Source organism: Artemia sp. Qi Xiang Cuo, chromosome 5 (assembly GCF_049724085.1).
Source record: "Artemia sp. Qi Xiang Cuo chromosome 5, ASM4972408v1, whole genome shotgun sequence".
NCBI lineage: Eukaryota > Metazoa > Arthropoda > Branchiopoda > Anostraca > Artemiidae > Artemia > Artemia sp. Qi Xiang Cuo.
This window is the reverse complement of record NC_142798.1, coordinates 6,838,339-6,855,058: the sequence shown is the minus strand read 5'-3', so window position 1 is coordinate 6,855,058 and position 16,720 is coordinate 6,838,339. Positions and strand designations below refer to the sequence as shown.

At 35.1% G+C, this 16,720-nt stretch overlaps 1 protein-coding gene across 2 annotated transcripts in view; it reads left to right on the top strand.

Annotated features, from left to right (window-relative positions):
* Nucleotides 1-15,964: 15,964 nt before the first annotated feature.
* MED30 (Mediator complex subunit 30) overlaps nt 15,965-16,720 on the top strand; it is a 46,700-nt gene continuing 45,944 nt past the window's right edge. For both annotated transcript variants that reach the window (XM_089088703.1, XM_089088704.1), the window contains exon 1: nt 15,965-16,056. The gene's annotated coding sequence lies outside the window, so the exon portion shown is untranslated. The remainder of the gene's footprint in view (nt 16,057-16,720) is intronic.

Below are 16,720 nucleotides of genomic sequence, written 5' to 3'. Positions count from 1 at the left end.
TATGTTTACAGAAAATTTTCGTTTAAGCAATTATTCAACTTTATTTCTGCTCTCTTTGATTTAATGTCGTAGCTCTTTACTTTTCTTTGAGAAACATAGTTCTTGGAAAGTGTTTTTTTCCTGGTTTTATCACAGACATTAAATCTCATACAGGCTTCTATCAATGACATTAAATCTCGCTCCGTATGTAAAAAATAATAAAAAAAACCCACATCTGGCTAATTTATGAATTTAGACACACAAAATTGTAGATAAAATGAAAAATAATAAGTAAACCTGTTTATTACATTTATAGAACACCCCTCAGTATATTCACACCTTTCCACAGAGCTTTTGACCATAGTGTTCTCAATCTTTTTAGGATGTATGGAGCGAATGGGAGCTCACGGAAAGTTGAGGAGGAGCTTCTTTTGTGCGATATAAGCATTGATGGTACCGATGATGATATAATGGAAGTTCATTATACTTCATTAGGACTATCATACACATCTGATGATTTAGTGAGGAGGGGGCCTTCGGTTCGAATGTGTATTGAAGACGATGAGTGGTTGGGTGCTAGTATACCTGTAAGAGTACGTGATGATTTATTTCAGGAGATGCCCCCTTTGATCGATATAACGGCCAATGATGAAGACGGGGTTCAATTACTTGAACCGGAGGTTGAATGTATACCACCCCCTCTGTGTAATATAGCGATATTAGAAGATAGCGATAGTGATGTTGAAATAATTGAACCAGACATTATATATTTAAAAACCGTTGTAAATATGGATTTTTCAAATGAGTAATTGATAAGAAGAATGATTTATTTTTTATCTTTAATAGAAAACTAGACTGGGGATTGATAATACTCTATATGGTGATCTAATCAAACTAAACTCTTCATGTACAGAAGTCTCTGCTGGTATCCTTATTCTATACATATCTAGTAGGAGAAAATAAAAATAGCAGAAACAAATTTATTGTATGATTATGATATAAAACTTTTCAAGCATATCAAAAATGGGATTTATCGTAAAAAGGTATATGAGAACTCTTCCACCACGGTTTTCGTTGTTTAAAATCCTTTTCATAGAATGACCTCTTATGTTGTCTCTTAAAGGACCACTTTTTCTCTTCTCTTGGAGCATAATCATCATAATAATCCGAGTTATATCTTGCACTATACACATTTTTCTTTGAGGTTTCACTGTTGTCTTTTGCACTATAGAGAAAGCCCTCTTTTACCAGTCTCTTCTTTTGATCCTCCTTTTCTATCATATCCATCCTTCTTTTATCTGAGCTTACTTGCAATCGGTATAAATTTCTCTCCATGTCACATATAATTTTTCTTCTCGTTTCCTCCAGATTCTTCTCATCTGTCTCTGCCTCTAAGCTATCTAAACATTCAGTAGGTTCATGTGAATACTCAAAATCATGAAAATGTCCTTTACAAATAGAACAGTTGCAATAAAAGGATATTTCTAACTCAACTTGTTCACTCATGTTATTACACTGCTAACTAAAAACTTAGTGAATTCTATTCACTGACTAATAAAAACTATAGCAAAAATCCTTTCCTTATATTCCCTCCGCCGCTAATATGTAAACAAAGCCCTCTGATTGGCTGAGAAGGAAACACGTGATCTAACTGTTTCCGGGGAAACTCATAACATTTGCCTAGAGCAACAACAACAAATACTATTTCTGGATCATAACATTCACCTCAAGCAACAACAACAAATACTATTTGTGGATCATAACATTCGCTGAGAGCGTGCACTTACAACAACAACAACATCAACCTTGACATTCGCTGAGAGCGTTCACTTACAACAACAACAACATTGACCTTGGAAATTTAGGTCTTTGACACACTTTGATTACGCAATCAATTTCTCAGAAATCCATCTCCCCTAGGGACTCTATTCCCATATTAGGACCATAAACCACGTGGTGATCGTGGGAGTTTTAAAAAAAAGTGTCCGGATCGGGATTCCGGGAAACTCATAACATTTGCCCAAAACAACAACAACAACAAATGCTGTTTTCTATTTCTGGACACCTTAACATTGTCTGAGAGCGTTCACTTACAACAACAACAACAAATGCATTGAGCTTTACATTCATTGAGGGCGTACACTTACAATAACAACAACAAATAAATCAACCTTGACATTCGCTTAGAGCGTGAACTTAAAGCAAAAACATCATCGACACCTTTGGAAATTTTGGTCATTGACCCCATTAACCACGTGTTCTCCCTAGGGAGGCTATGCCCATATATGGGGTGCAAAAATGTTGTAGGTGGCAGCAGGGGTGAGGGATCGGAGTCAATAAGGCCCTTCTACTTACGCTAAAGTTTGACTTTCACACAACTTTATTTTTTTAAACAATAATAAACTTTAGCGTAAAGAGCGAGGCGTTGAGGAGGGGACAGCCCCTTTCATATGCGAAATAATTTCTGTTCGTTTTAAGTTCTAATGCCGTTTCTTACTTTCAGTTAAAAAAAACTTGTTTTTTTATTTATTTATTTAGGGACAGGTGAAATAATTCCCTAAGCCTAAAGGCACATTTCTATTGAGCTAGCAAAATATGCCACAAATACGTCTCGACATTCGAAGCTGTCCGCTAAATTTACCACCCATGGAAAATACCCCCATTCCTTGGAGAAAAATAACCCCCAGAAAATACCCCCACAGAAAATACCCCCCTCCCCGTAAGTAACCCGCAGAAAAGACCCCCCCCCCCCTCTGTGGAAAAATAAGTCTTTCAAAATTTGAGAATTTTATATGACTTTTGTTTTTTTTCCGTAGGGGGAAGAAATTTTGGTACTTGTGTATTATACGACACTAACTCAAGTTTACGCTCTTTAAAATATTTAAACTTTTAAAACTGTGTAAGACTTGTGAATCGTAAACTTGAGTAAGTGGCGTGTAGTACACGAGTACCGTTAACAATGTGTGCAACTTGAGGACAAACCGATTTCTTATTGAGTTTTTTCGCTACTTTCGATAAACATTTGGGCTATATATTTGCACATTAAGAGGAAGAGGGATAAAGTATAGCGGGTCTGCCTGAAAAATTTGTTAGGTATAATTATTCTGCATATTATGAAGCAAGGATTGTTTTCTGACTTCAAACATTCCAAATACTTTACCGACCCCCCTTTTTTGCAAATATATAGCCAAAATTTTATATAGTTCCCATCTATTCTGTCACTTGTCTTTGTCTTGTCTCACGCTAAGTTGAAATAAATGAACTAAGAAACAATTTTTTTTTCAAGTTTTACAAAGCTTTATTTTAATTGAGTGGCATATAATACACAAGAAACAAAATTGATTTCCACTAGGCAAAATTAAAAAAACAAAACCAAAATAAAAATATCAAATTTGGAAAGTCTTATTTCCCACTGGGGGTATTTACTGGGGGGGGGTATTTTATTAGGGATATTTTCCGGTGAAGTATTTTCCACGGGGGTATTTTCCATGGAGGGGGGAGAACTATTTTCTGGAGGGGGTATTTTTTAGGGTGGTAAATGCTGGGAGGGGGGGGGTAAACTCCTAGAACCGGTTGAACCAAGTTTAAGCAAGCAAGGTAAAAGTAGAGTTAGATTAAAAGCAAAACTTGAAAATTATTTGAATTTATTTCTACCCATGTTTGGCTCAATGGAGCTCTTTACTTTTCTTTGAAAAATTTGTTTGTGAAAAAAGTCTTTAAAATTAATTTGTGTTCGTTCTTTATTGACATTAAATAAAAAAACTTTTTCCACAAAATAATCTTTCAAAGGAAGGCCTCTCAATTACTTGGACTATCTGTCTTGGCTTTTCTCTGTTTACAATTATCCAGCGTCTTGATGCAACCTATGCAACCTATTGCAAAATACTTGATAACTTCAATTCAAAATCAAAAAACTAGAAATGAACTCCGTTAAACTAAAAATGAGTGAAATAGAATCAAATGATCTGCCAAGCATAAAACTACTACCAATCATCCTCATTAAATAAATGAAACCCAGAACGAACAGAAATTACAATAAATAACCGAGTCAGAGTCAAAACGAGCAGAAGTTAACAAGAGTAGGGCTCAAAACCCAGGGGTGTAATTTGATGTGGGGCATGGGGGGCAACTACCTCTTCAGGACCAAAGCCCTCCCTAGACCTCAGTTTGCCCCTCACCCCAGCAGAAATCTAGTTTCTGCAAAAAATCTTGTCAAAACTAAGATAAGCCTGCATAATTCAAGTATCCTGAGAAACAGGTCAGTTTTTTTGAATATCTTTGCCTTTATGGTAATATATGGATAAAATTTCACTTTTCATTGTCATTTTCACTTAATTTTGGAAAATTCGTTCCAATTCCACCCCTCACTAGATTTTGACGAAATTACGCCACTGTCAAAACCCCTTATGTATTCCAAATGACAAAACATAATTTGCACCTTACTGAAAAAAAATACAAGTGAATTTGCATTGTCAGTTTAATATATGTTTTCTGATATTTATTCCTATTTATTTACAGTTATTTGTTAAAATCTCTTCAATCTCTAATTTCATCATCATAGAATCGTTAGTTCTATCAATTTTACCCAAACAAACAGACATATAACATTTTAACATCTGAATTAAAAGGAAAAGTTTTCAACGCAAGCAAATTGAAAGAATTTTCTTATTATCAAGATCAGTGGTTCTAAGCCTTATTTAGACACTGTACCCCTTTTTACCCACAACAAGTTTTAGGCACCCTTTCTCAGTTATTGGTACTTTGTAAACTATAGCTAAAATATAAATGAAATTGCCAGTCCTAGAGTTAAAGGTTGTTTTATTTTTTATTGGCCGGTCTCGTACCCCCTAAAAAACTATGATGTACCCCCAAAGGTACGCGTACCACAGTTTGAGAACAACTCATTAAGATTTAAGGTGATTTAGAAGATAAATGAAGTCCTGTAAAATACTTTCAGAAAGGGAAACTTTTGCTATGTTTTTTTTTTCTTTAACAAAAGAATTGTTTATAGTAAAGAGCCATAAGGCTCCAATGTTTTATTATTCATCAAATTGAAAAAATTATTTTTGAGCTGAAAGTAAGAAGCGAAGTAAAACCTTAATATGAGCATAAATTATTCCATATATGAGGGGGTTGCTCCCATCCTCAATACCTTGCTCTTCGCACTAAAGTTGTTTTGTGCTTATGAAAAAGCTTATCCTTCTAATTAAACGGCCCTTGCGTTTCAAGTCATTCTAAAAAAAATTGGGACAAAATTAAAAACCGTCAAGCCTTAGCGTAAAGAGAAACGTATCAAGAAGGAGGGAAATCCAGGGGTAAATCCCCAGCATTTTATTGGGGGGGGCGCCAGTCAACGGGAATCGGATATATAATAATTTTCTTCTCCACATTACTGGGAGAGGGGGAAACTGCCTCCACCTGGCCCCATCAAACGAAGCCCCTGGGAAAACCCCCTCTATATAAAACTAATCTATGTTCGTATTGAGTAATAACGTCACTCCTTACTTTCAGTTGAAAAACACTATTTTTGAATTTAATTTATGATACTTTTTCAAATAATGACGGTAAATGATCTTCTTGAACTATACAATTCTCTACTCTGGAATTAAAATAAACCATCGAAGTTTCTTTCCCTCAGAAACCCCCCCCCCCCCTCCCGCAGCTCATTGGTCTACAACCACTTTCGACTTATTAAAAAAAGTACTTGAACTCTCAAGTTCCGATCTAATGAGCACCCTCTGAAGCTTTTGCGACAATGAGGCATAAGTTTGGATGAGGAAGGGATAGTCCTTTCCTATACGAAATAAATTCTGCTTATTTTGGGGTTTAATGTTAATCTTTACTTTCATAGCAACAGCGTACACCAGAAGTATTCCCAGAAATCATGAGGGAGTACATATCAATTTGGCATTTTTGTTTTTTTTTTCGTTTCTGTTGCACCCCCCCCCCCAAAAAAAAAAATATTCACTGTCATTTTTACTTAATTTGGATAACTTGGCTCCAGCTTTACCACCACCACCCCCTCCCAGGATTTTGAAGAAATTACGGCACTGTCAAAACCCCTATGCATTCCAAAGGCCAGAACATACTTTGCACTTTACTGAATTAAATTTAAAAAAACAAGTTTTTTTTTACTAAAAGTAAGGAACGACGTTAAAACTTAAAAAGAACAGAAATTATTCCGTATATGAAAGGGGCTGTGCCCTCCTCAACGCCGTGCTCTTTACGCTAAAGTTTGTTATTGTTTAAAAAAGAATAGAGTTGTGAGAAAGTCAAACTTTAGCGTAAAGAGCGAGGCGTTGAGGAGGGCACAGCCCCTGTCATATACGAAATAATTTCTTTTCGTTTTAAGTTTTAACATCGTTCCTTACTTTCAGTTAAAAAAAACTTTTATTTTTATTTAATTTTTGAACATTTTTGAATTAATGCAGGTTTTTATTTTGGCTCACCGCACATGAATAATTAAAAAAAACTTGCATATTAATTTAACTTTTTTTTATTAAATGTATTTTTAAAAACTTGTTTAATTTTATTTACGAACTTTTTGATTAGTAATAAATATACGTAACTTACGAATTAACTTACGTAACGAACTTCTATATTCATTGATTTTTAATACGTATATTAGGGGGTTCGCCAATACCTTGCTCTTTAAGCTAAAGTTCGAATTTTGTTCCAATTCTTTAAAAATGACTCCTTAATCTCAAAGGCCGTTAATTACAATAAATAGCTCTTATGAAAGTACTAAAATTATTTGCCTTGAAGAGCGAGGTATTGACTAGGGGTTGAACCCAATCATATACGTAATATTTTCTTTCCGTTTTAAGTATTGATGGTGCTCCTTACTTTCAGTTGAAAAACTTGTTTTTTTTTAATTTAATTTCTGATCTTTTTCTTTAATAATGCTTGGAAATGCGGGGCCCCCTTCATAGCAATGTCCCTTCCCCAATGAAAACTTCCTTTAATGGAAAGATCCTCCCATATCACCCCGACCCCCCCCCCCAACTTCCAGAAAAATCCCCCCTGAAAACGTCTGTATACTTCCCAATAACCAATGCTATATGTTAACATTTGGTAAATTTCATAACTTTCAGCCCTCTCCCCGGGGACTCCGGGGGATTAAGTCATCCTAAAAGACATAGTTATCATATTTTCGACCATGCTGAACAAAAGTTTTCTGGAGGGGGATGGGGTTGTCTGGGGGAATTTTCAGCGGATAGTAAAATTTTTGGAATAATTTTTCTTCAGTGAAGATGTATTTTCTGAGGATATTTTCTTCAGAAAATAATGAATGAAAAGTGAATTCGAGTGAAAAGTAACGAAGTTTTTTCGGTACTTGTGTAGAATATGGGTGCACACGAAAGAAAGACCGTATCGAAATCCCAAAGCCACTATTGATAAACAGGTTTGAGAGGTGTTGCTCGCTCCGTGACAAAGATTTAAACTTTAGTTTTTAAGGGCTTAGGGAACTAAATCACAGTTTTTTGGAGTTTGATAGCTAGGTTAGGCTAGAATAGGTTACATATTTAATATAGATAGATAGATAGATAGATAGATAGATAGATCGTGCATTTCAAAAGCCCAAGAGCCATATACACACAAAAATGTATGAAAAATAAAGAAATCACAACAGACAAATTACGAAACACACATTAACATGATACATAGCGAAAAATACCTTACGGTAATTTATCGAGAAAATAAGTTTAATTCCATATAATTAAAAATAATTAATTGTAAAAACTTTTTCTTCTTTCTAATCCCTTCTATATGTACGCACCAATACGAAATATTGTGGTTGGATTACTACTTTGTAAAATTTTAGGAAGCAGCATAACAATCCCATGTAAGTCAATTTCCCTTAAATCAGAGAGCTTTGGGCATTTTCGGAGAAAATGGTCCAAATGTTCGTCCTCATCCCTACAAAGAGGACACACATACCGACCATCAGGATGTACTATCCCCCTGTCGAACACCATTTGCCTGCTCTGGATTGGAAGGTAATTCACCCTAAGCTGAATCCATCGACATAAGATCATAGCCGGTAAATTAAATTTAAAATAAATTTCCTCTCCAAATCTAGGTTTAACCTGATTATAATGATTCAATGTAGCAGAATTTAAAACCAGCCCTTGCCAATACTGAATTTCTTGACCCTCTAAGATAAATCGTACCTGGCTTACTAAATTTGTCGGTAGGTCACGGGAGCCAAGACCATCATTCCATGAGTAAGGCATCCCTACTCTTTCTAGTAATGACCTACTTTAGGACGGCAACGACGGTTACGAGCCCTAACTCAAGATCTGATAATAAGCAGCTCTTACTAGTCTATCTTCATTACACCTAATGAGCTTAAACCAAAATATAAGCATCACAATAGACCTACGAATTTTTAGCGAAAACAGACCCATATCACCTTTCAGAATCTGTGAATCAGTAGTCTCAAAAAAAAGCATCAGCTCTGCTTTACCCCCACCCCCTCCCCTAAGGTGTAAATATATAGACTAATTTTGTTTGTTAAATATTATATTTTAGTCCCATTTTTTTTTTGTTAATTAGAAATAAAGACACTCCACTTCTCGCGTGTGTACCTAGATTCTAAACAAGTACCGTTGTTTCTTATGAAAAAGAAAGCACGAACATGACAGCTGACAGTTAAAATTCGGGATTTGCAGTTTGCACAACATATCTTCAAAGTTTTCCAATAACAAATCCTATCTGTAAGCATTGGACAAATTATAAACTTAAAAAGGCCCTTAAACTTCTACAATAGAATCCTGTGAGTATTCTGCAGTTAGGGAGGGAGGGGGATATCCCAAAGGGTGTATTTTAATGCCAAAACATCATAGTTCTAATTGAACCATCAGATAAATACAGAATTAGTTCTAAGTGAGAGATAAGGGGAGTACGGAAGTAAAAAACGATGTATAATCTCCAGGGCCATAATCAGAATTTTTATTTTGGGGGGGACAAAAGAAACTTTAAAAAATGTATCTGGATTACTTTTTGGTCTGCTTTCTAGGAATATCTCTGGTCTACGCTGCTATCATGAAATTAGAGCATCATTAAATCCCAAAATGAGCGGGATCTATTATATATGGAAGGGGGACTGCCCTTCGTCATCTGCAACTCCACCCTGTGATCACTGATACTCTGGAGGATGCTGATTAGATCAGCAATTGAGAGCTCTAGTCCAGGGGTGGATCAATAGCAAAATCTTGGTGGGAGAGGTGGGGCAATGTGACAAAAGCGCCAATGAGCAAAATCTTTGGGGGGGGGGGGGCAATGTGACAAAGGGGCCAATAATTGACCAAATATACAAGTTTATTCTAAAGGAAGAATGAAAAAAAAAACAGGGAAAGAGGACGCCAGAAAATCGTGGGGGGGGTGGTTGACTTCAACAAAAATTTTACACGGGGGGAAGTTTGCCTGAATTCATAAGCAAAATTTACTCATTTACCTCATGAGAAGTAATCCATGAAGAACTATCATCAGTAATAATTCTCTGCTGTAATATTTTCCACACAAGAAACTTCCTGTTGGAGGGGAAGGACCTTCCCCTCCAACAGTGCTACCGGTCGCTGATTTTCACTGCGAAGGACACATTGAAACCTGTATATGGGATAATCAGCAGTACCTGCAAATATATATCTAGACCTGTGAACGTTTGACACATCCAAAATTAGACTTAAAATACCACTTAAAAATAAGAGATTCACGTCTCATATGCCATCTTCTATTCAAAGTACAAACTCCATAACTCGTAATTAGCAGACCCATATATACGATGGATGCCAAAGCCAAAACAAGAGACATTCAAGTTTTGTGACAGAAACCAGTTTTTACGTAGAGCCTAAACGTGCCGCATTTCCATAGAGTCGTTTTTGGTTTAGAATTGGCATGTCATCACCTTCGTATTAGCTTAAGAAACAAAACAAGTCTTGTGACGTCAGCTCTTAAACATGCCCCTTTTCGACAAGAATTCATTTTTGTTTCTAAGTGGCCATGCCGCATCAAACCTGTTTCAAACATGCCACAAAGCGGCTGATCCTGTTTTCGACCGACCCCGTCTACAACAATATGGAAAAAAAAAATACAAATAACACTATAAGAACACTAACACGTGAATACAAATAACACTAAGTCTTGTTGTATGCTTCTACGAAAAAGTGGACAAACGTGTTTTTGTAGCAGTTGATTCTGCAGACCGGAGGTTGTAGCTCCGACTGGGATCTGCTTCTTTGGTTAACAGGAGCATCGGGTGGGAGGATCAGTCTGTGATGGGGCGAAGATAGCAGTAGCTTGCCGAGGGACATGATCAGTGATAATCGTCTGTCGCTGAGAGATTCAAGGATAAAATACCCATCTCAAAATGTTGACCGAATACCTTTGGAGGGAGGGCAGCTATAAAAGGCACGACAGGGGCTGTTTCACTCTTTAACTAAAAAAGGCACGAGAACTTTCAGTCAAATGAGTCCCCATCAGAAGTTTCTACGATCGCTCCTTCCATATGTGAAGCGGCTCTGGGTTAAAAAAAAAGATAAATGTTATATTGAAGCCTTATGGCACTGTACTGCAACCACAGGTCTGCATGATGAAGATTAGGGAGAGTATCTACAGGACGAGGGTTAGGATGACTACAGCCCTATCCCCTATAAAAGACAAAAAAAACTGCGAATATTCTGAATTCATATGGATAATAATTATCCGTCCAAAATTTATTGCCAGAAATTACTGTTGATCGAAGATTCCCACTTAATGTTCAAATTTTGTCTCAACTTGATATTACGCTTCATCACTTATTCTTCAGTAGAAAACTGCAAAACAAATTCTTGATACTACCCAATAATAAATTTATGTCAATTGAAAATAAGGAAAACTAATTTCAAAAGGACTTAGAAAAAACAACTTTTCCAGTAAACTTGATTATTATGCGTTTTTTTTTATTATTCTTCGTTATAAAAAAGCAGTACTAAGCACAAAAGTAGCACTTCAAAAAATTGTACAAACAAGGAAGTCTAGAAAGCATTTTTGATCTGCCAAGCGTTATTTCTCCGTCTTTTAGTTGTTAGTCCGCATTTGAAGTGAGGATATTGGGAAGCTTCGTAGTAACTTTGAAATTTGAAATGAAATGAAATGAATAACTTTGAAATGAATTGGGGTACCCAAGGTTGTGGATCATCCTGTAGGCACGATATCTTTTCCATCTTGTTCATTAGGACTTTTAGAAAATTTAAAGTTTAGTGACAAGAAGCAATTGATGTAAAAAACTAAGTTTTTTAACTGTTTTGAAAATTGATATCGCTTTTGAATCGGGATTCTTTCTTCTTTCTAAGCTAAAATCTTTGAATCCAAACTTCCTTTTCAGCCTCACTAGCATGACCTAACCTTTGGCCATATAAGGTCGAGACATCAAACTTGACTTCTCTCACATATTCTTTTATTATAAGTGATCGGCAGTGAGCTCTGAATTTCCTGAGAATTTAGCTGATCTGATAAAATCAGGAATGAAGACATATTTTCTTGTACCCTATTTCCTTTCCTGCTTTATAGAACCCGTAGAAAATCTGATGATTATGCCTTACCTCAGGTCTCGATTTCCTTGTCTTGCGCCCAACATTCTACTCCTTTGAGTATCCTAGAACTGTGTGGCGAGTCTTAGGGACTCGCCACACAGTTCTAGGATACTCAAAGGAGTAGAATGTTGGGCGCAAGACAAGGAAATCCAGACCTGAGGTAAGGCATAATCATCAGATTTTCTACGGGTTCTATAAGGCAGGAAAGGAAATAGGGTACAAGAAAATATGTCTTCATTCCTGATTTTATTTATCTATTTATTCCTTCTATTTATTCCAACACTCAGCTAAATCATGTTTATATGTTGAATTTATTACTATTTTTCTTTGAGGGACTTCGCAACGAAACTCGCTATCACATTTTGCAATCTGACCTACATTCTCTCTTCTTTAACTTTTGAGACCTTCTACAGTAACTTGTTTCTTATTTTATATTATTTTTTCTATATTGAGCCGGACTTGAAAATTCAAGACACTTAACTAGAAATGAAAACGCAAACACTTTTCTTAAAAGATTTGAAAAGCGTGTAGTTGTGTTGTATAAAAATAAGCTTGTTTACTGGGTGTGGAGCGAGCATCGAACGCTCAGCAGCTAATTTTAGCCCCACACAAATGACAAATTTCTGCTGCCGCACTAGCTGCTGGCAACAAGGACGTTTCTTGCCAAAGCTGCTGTCCATGGCAGCTTTGGCAAATATGTTTTTTCAGAAGACAATGGCTAGACTGATTGCATTAACCAGGACAGGGTCTTTTGATATCCTGGTATAGACTGCCAAGTTTAGCGACAGACCTGCTTGACGCCGACTCTTATTAAGCAACTTCATTTTGTTTGATGTGCAATCATCAGGAGGTTTCGAACTGCTGCTCTTTTGACAAAAATACCCACTAGTCAGATTCACACAGTAATTTGAAGGCTCTGATCTACTGACAGCATTAGAGATTAAAGCCTCCTATTCAGCCACTTCATGGACCATTTTTTTTTGTAGAAAAGAATTCCTGCAACATTGGCATACTCATCATAAGTTGAAGTAGAGGAATCTAAAGTATTCAGTCTTGAACTAACTCTCAAAGGGAATACAACTGTTTGAACTTGATTCTTGAACCTTGAATTAATTCAGTGATAAGTTGTGCAATCGGATACTTGAATTTTTTATACAGTCAGATTTTTGGCTTTTTAAATTGAGAAAATTGGATACGGTAGATGACTGTGGTGCGAATAGAAAATTCGACATTATTTCGGGATGGTGTTCTGGATGTCAGAGTACGATGGTTAACAATCAGCAGGTTTCCACGGTCAATCGGACTACCGACCAATAAGGTGATTGCCACTGCCATCCGTGGGCCTGCCCACAAAAAGATAGGTTTCTTTTCGTTTCTATCTGATGCTAATTAAATTCAAATTTTATTGATTTTTATATTTATTGTTACCGTCATGGATCCGGCTAACATTAAAATTGGAGATTTGTTCCTCGCCAAATTTGCGGGTTATCCCCTTTGGCCAATTCGAATCCTAGAAATTATGAAAACAAATACCTCCCAGGCCAATACTCAAATATATTTTCAGGGGCGTGGAGATTAATAGCTCAAAATATTTTTTGGGGAAGGTTAATCGCACTTTTTTATTGGGGGGGGGGGGGATAATAATAATACAATTTTTTTTGATAATTTGAATAAGAAATACAAGAAGATAAATAAAAGTTCAAATAGGAATAAAATCCTTTTAATAGACAGTGATGATGATAACAGTGATAGAAATTCACAAAAATACCAGATATTTCGGTCAAATTTGCAGTGACCGTCATCAGTAGTAAAACTAAATTAAAACCATTTAAAACAATAGTTTATATACAAAAACAAATAAAACTACACATTTTTTAATTCTCTAATTCTTTTCAAAGCAAAGGCAGAAGCTAGCCTCTTTGACCTTGTTGGATTCGTTTCATTAGCGTTCAATGATATAATACTTGGACAGAGGTCAACTGCATAGGTTGAATTGAGCTTTACTCTGTCATACTTTAATAAATTATCGCGGAGAGAATTCAGCCCAAATTCACCTGTGTCACGATTCAAAGCTATTTTCTTGAATAAGATTTTCTTTATTTCAAGAGTTTCGTAAAAATTTTGCTTTGAACCCCGGTCCCTAGAAATCAAAGAGACATTATCGAACAAAATAAAATGGTCTGGAAAATTGAAAATATGTTTAAGACTTTCAGAGAGTGCACAGAGTCCAGCAACTATTTTGATGTCATTATACATCATTTTGATTTTCAAATTTTTTTTAGAGGGGGGGGGGGGGTAATCTAGAATAGATATCATGTTTAGTCTAGTGATTCAAATTGTTGAGCCCGTTTATTTGTTTATTTATTCACAAACCTGACATTCAGTTTATCTTTTCTGGTGACAAGGCCGTATCTAGGAAAGGGGTTTGACCCCCTCCCCCAGAAATATTTTCTGACTCGTAAAAACCTAACAAAAATGCATATGAACACATTTAGAATATTTTTTATGGCTATTTTGTGTACCCCCCCTCCCATCCAACAAAAATCTTCAATACGGCCCTGTATTGAAGACAGACACATGGGGAAAAGCTTTGAGGGTCTTACTTTATCGATGTCGTTATCGAGAAAGTAGTATAAGATTAAGCTGTTACAAAATTTTATATTATATATTGTATTATATATTATATATTTATTTATATTATACTATTTTATAACATACATTATTTTGATTTAATTTACATTTTACATTATACTGTTTTATTTTATAATAGTTACCAAATTAAATTCATAAATAAAATAATCGAAAACAGACGTATAAAACACATTAATAAAATAATTGGAGTTTCACAGTCCTTAGAATTAAATATGTTTAAAGATATCATTTCTTTACCTTATGTACCGGGTTTAGGAGAGATACTTATCGAATTTTACAGAAATATGACATTGATGCATATCTCCAGTTGGTGAGACCATTAAGTAGTTTCCTTAATTTTGGAAAGGATTCAACTCGGGGAAATATAGTAAGTGGGGTATATAAGATTTCTTGTTCTTGTGAGAAATTTTATATTGGTAAAACTAACCAACAATTTGTTGAAAGATTTATTGAGCATCCCAACTCAATAGAAAAACGCTAAAATTGAGCCAGCCTCCTGAAACTTTGTTTTGGCTTTGGCAGAACATATCTCTTATCACCCTTATTATTTTGTACAGTCTGGTGATGCCACGGCTATTTCTAAGGATAGAAGTTTTTCTCAGTGGACGAGGGAGGCTATTGAAATAAAAATATATATGTTTGCTAATATTTTAATAAATAGGGATACATGCAATGTAAATATTGACCCAATTTATTATTGGGTCAACATTTGAAAAATGAACCATTCTTTTGAAAAATGAACCAATAGTTAATGGGAATAAGATTTTACCAATTCACCAGGGGATGAGATTACCTACCAGACCACGGAAAAATGCTCCAATGATACTAAACAAAAGGATTATTTTTCAATAAAACAATTAACTTCATTTTCATCTTTATACTTTTTTATCCAGTTGCTTTGGTGTTCTCATCAAAATAACTCTATTAGCTTCTGTGACCTATTTGGATCAGTTGCGACAGTTGTATCTTGTTAATATTGGTGATGGTTTTATTTGTGTTTAGTGTATTTTAGTTTTTATCTTTGTTTCTTCTGTTTTGAAGATGCTTTGTTTTCATACAGGCTAAATATCCGCATTTTTTCATTTTTTTTTATCTTTTCTCTCTACTGGCCACTGTCTTGTTTGTTCTTCATCGATTTTTTTCTCTCTTTATTATTGTTTGTCATCGCTAGCCAGTTCGGCTTAAGATATTTCATATTGAGAATTAGCTAGTGCTTATTTGGGCCATTGAGGATCTTTCATATAATTTTTGCAAATCAAAATTGTATGAAAAAACTGATTGGTTTAAATTAACGCTAGCTAAATCTCGTCGTTAATGAAATCTTTTTGGGAATGGACGTCAATCAATTTGGTTTATTAAATGGTTTAGGATGTTACGTAATTATTTTAGTAGTAATTGATACAACGCTAGAAAAATAAAATTAAATTGAATTAATGGTACTTCTTGAAAGGTCTTCTAATTTAAAAACGAAAAAACATATATACTATTTAGGGCTAAATATTGTTTATTATGTAGGAGCCTCGACTGAACGATACAATTTTTTTAATAGGAAGGGTTCGTATTTCATAAATAGAGTCAGTATTCTTATATCTGTTCAAGATTCAGTTAATCGAAAAATTATTCTTGTTGTAGGAAATTTTGAACCTGCTTTTCATATGGTAAGAAATAATATTATGTGGTACAACTTTAGTCAGACACTGGTATAGTTTACTTCAAACAGATGCCATTGCTACTCATTATCTTATGGCAAAGAACTTAAAAATTCAAAAGGAGGTTAGGTTACCTTTAGTGATATTTAAGACGTTGTGATTGGCTGTTCAACTACTGGGTTTCTTAAATTTATAAACCAGTAATTTTTACTGCTGCATCAGAGGCAGTGCTTGTTTTTTTTCTTAAAATTTATTCATTTTTCAATAGGTTACTGTTTTTTACTTTAATAATTTTTGTCAATTATGCCTGATGCAGTAGCCTATGTAGGCTCATTTAATTTGTTTTGTATGAGGAAACCAATATTTTTTTGGGTAAAATTATACTTTAGCTACTTTTGGCTATCTTAGAAAGGGGTTAGGTTTGGAAAATGAAAATTTCAGGGATGTGCATAAAGTGAATATACCACTTGATGCCTTTTTTTATGCTCTTTGTGAATATAATAATCATTTTTGTTGGAGATGAATTTTAGCCCCCACCCATATATATATACCCATTCAGGGTATATGTTTGCAAATTTGGGGGGTGGGGGGAAAGTTTAAACTTACCTCTCATTTACATCAGAAATAAAATTTACGGTAAAATTCTACTTTAGCTACTTTTGGCTATCTTGGGAAGGGGTTAGATTAGGAAAATGAGACTTTCAGGGATAGGTCTACAGGTTAAAGTATGTCCCAGGAAGGTGTTTTGAAGGGTCTACTTCCACCCCTCCCTCTAGAGGGTCATGAAATTTGCCTATATGACAGGTCTATACCCATTGAAATTTTGACAAAACAACATTTTACCTTTATTTTCAGTTATCAGTT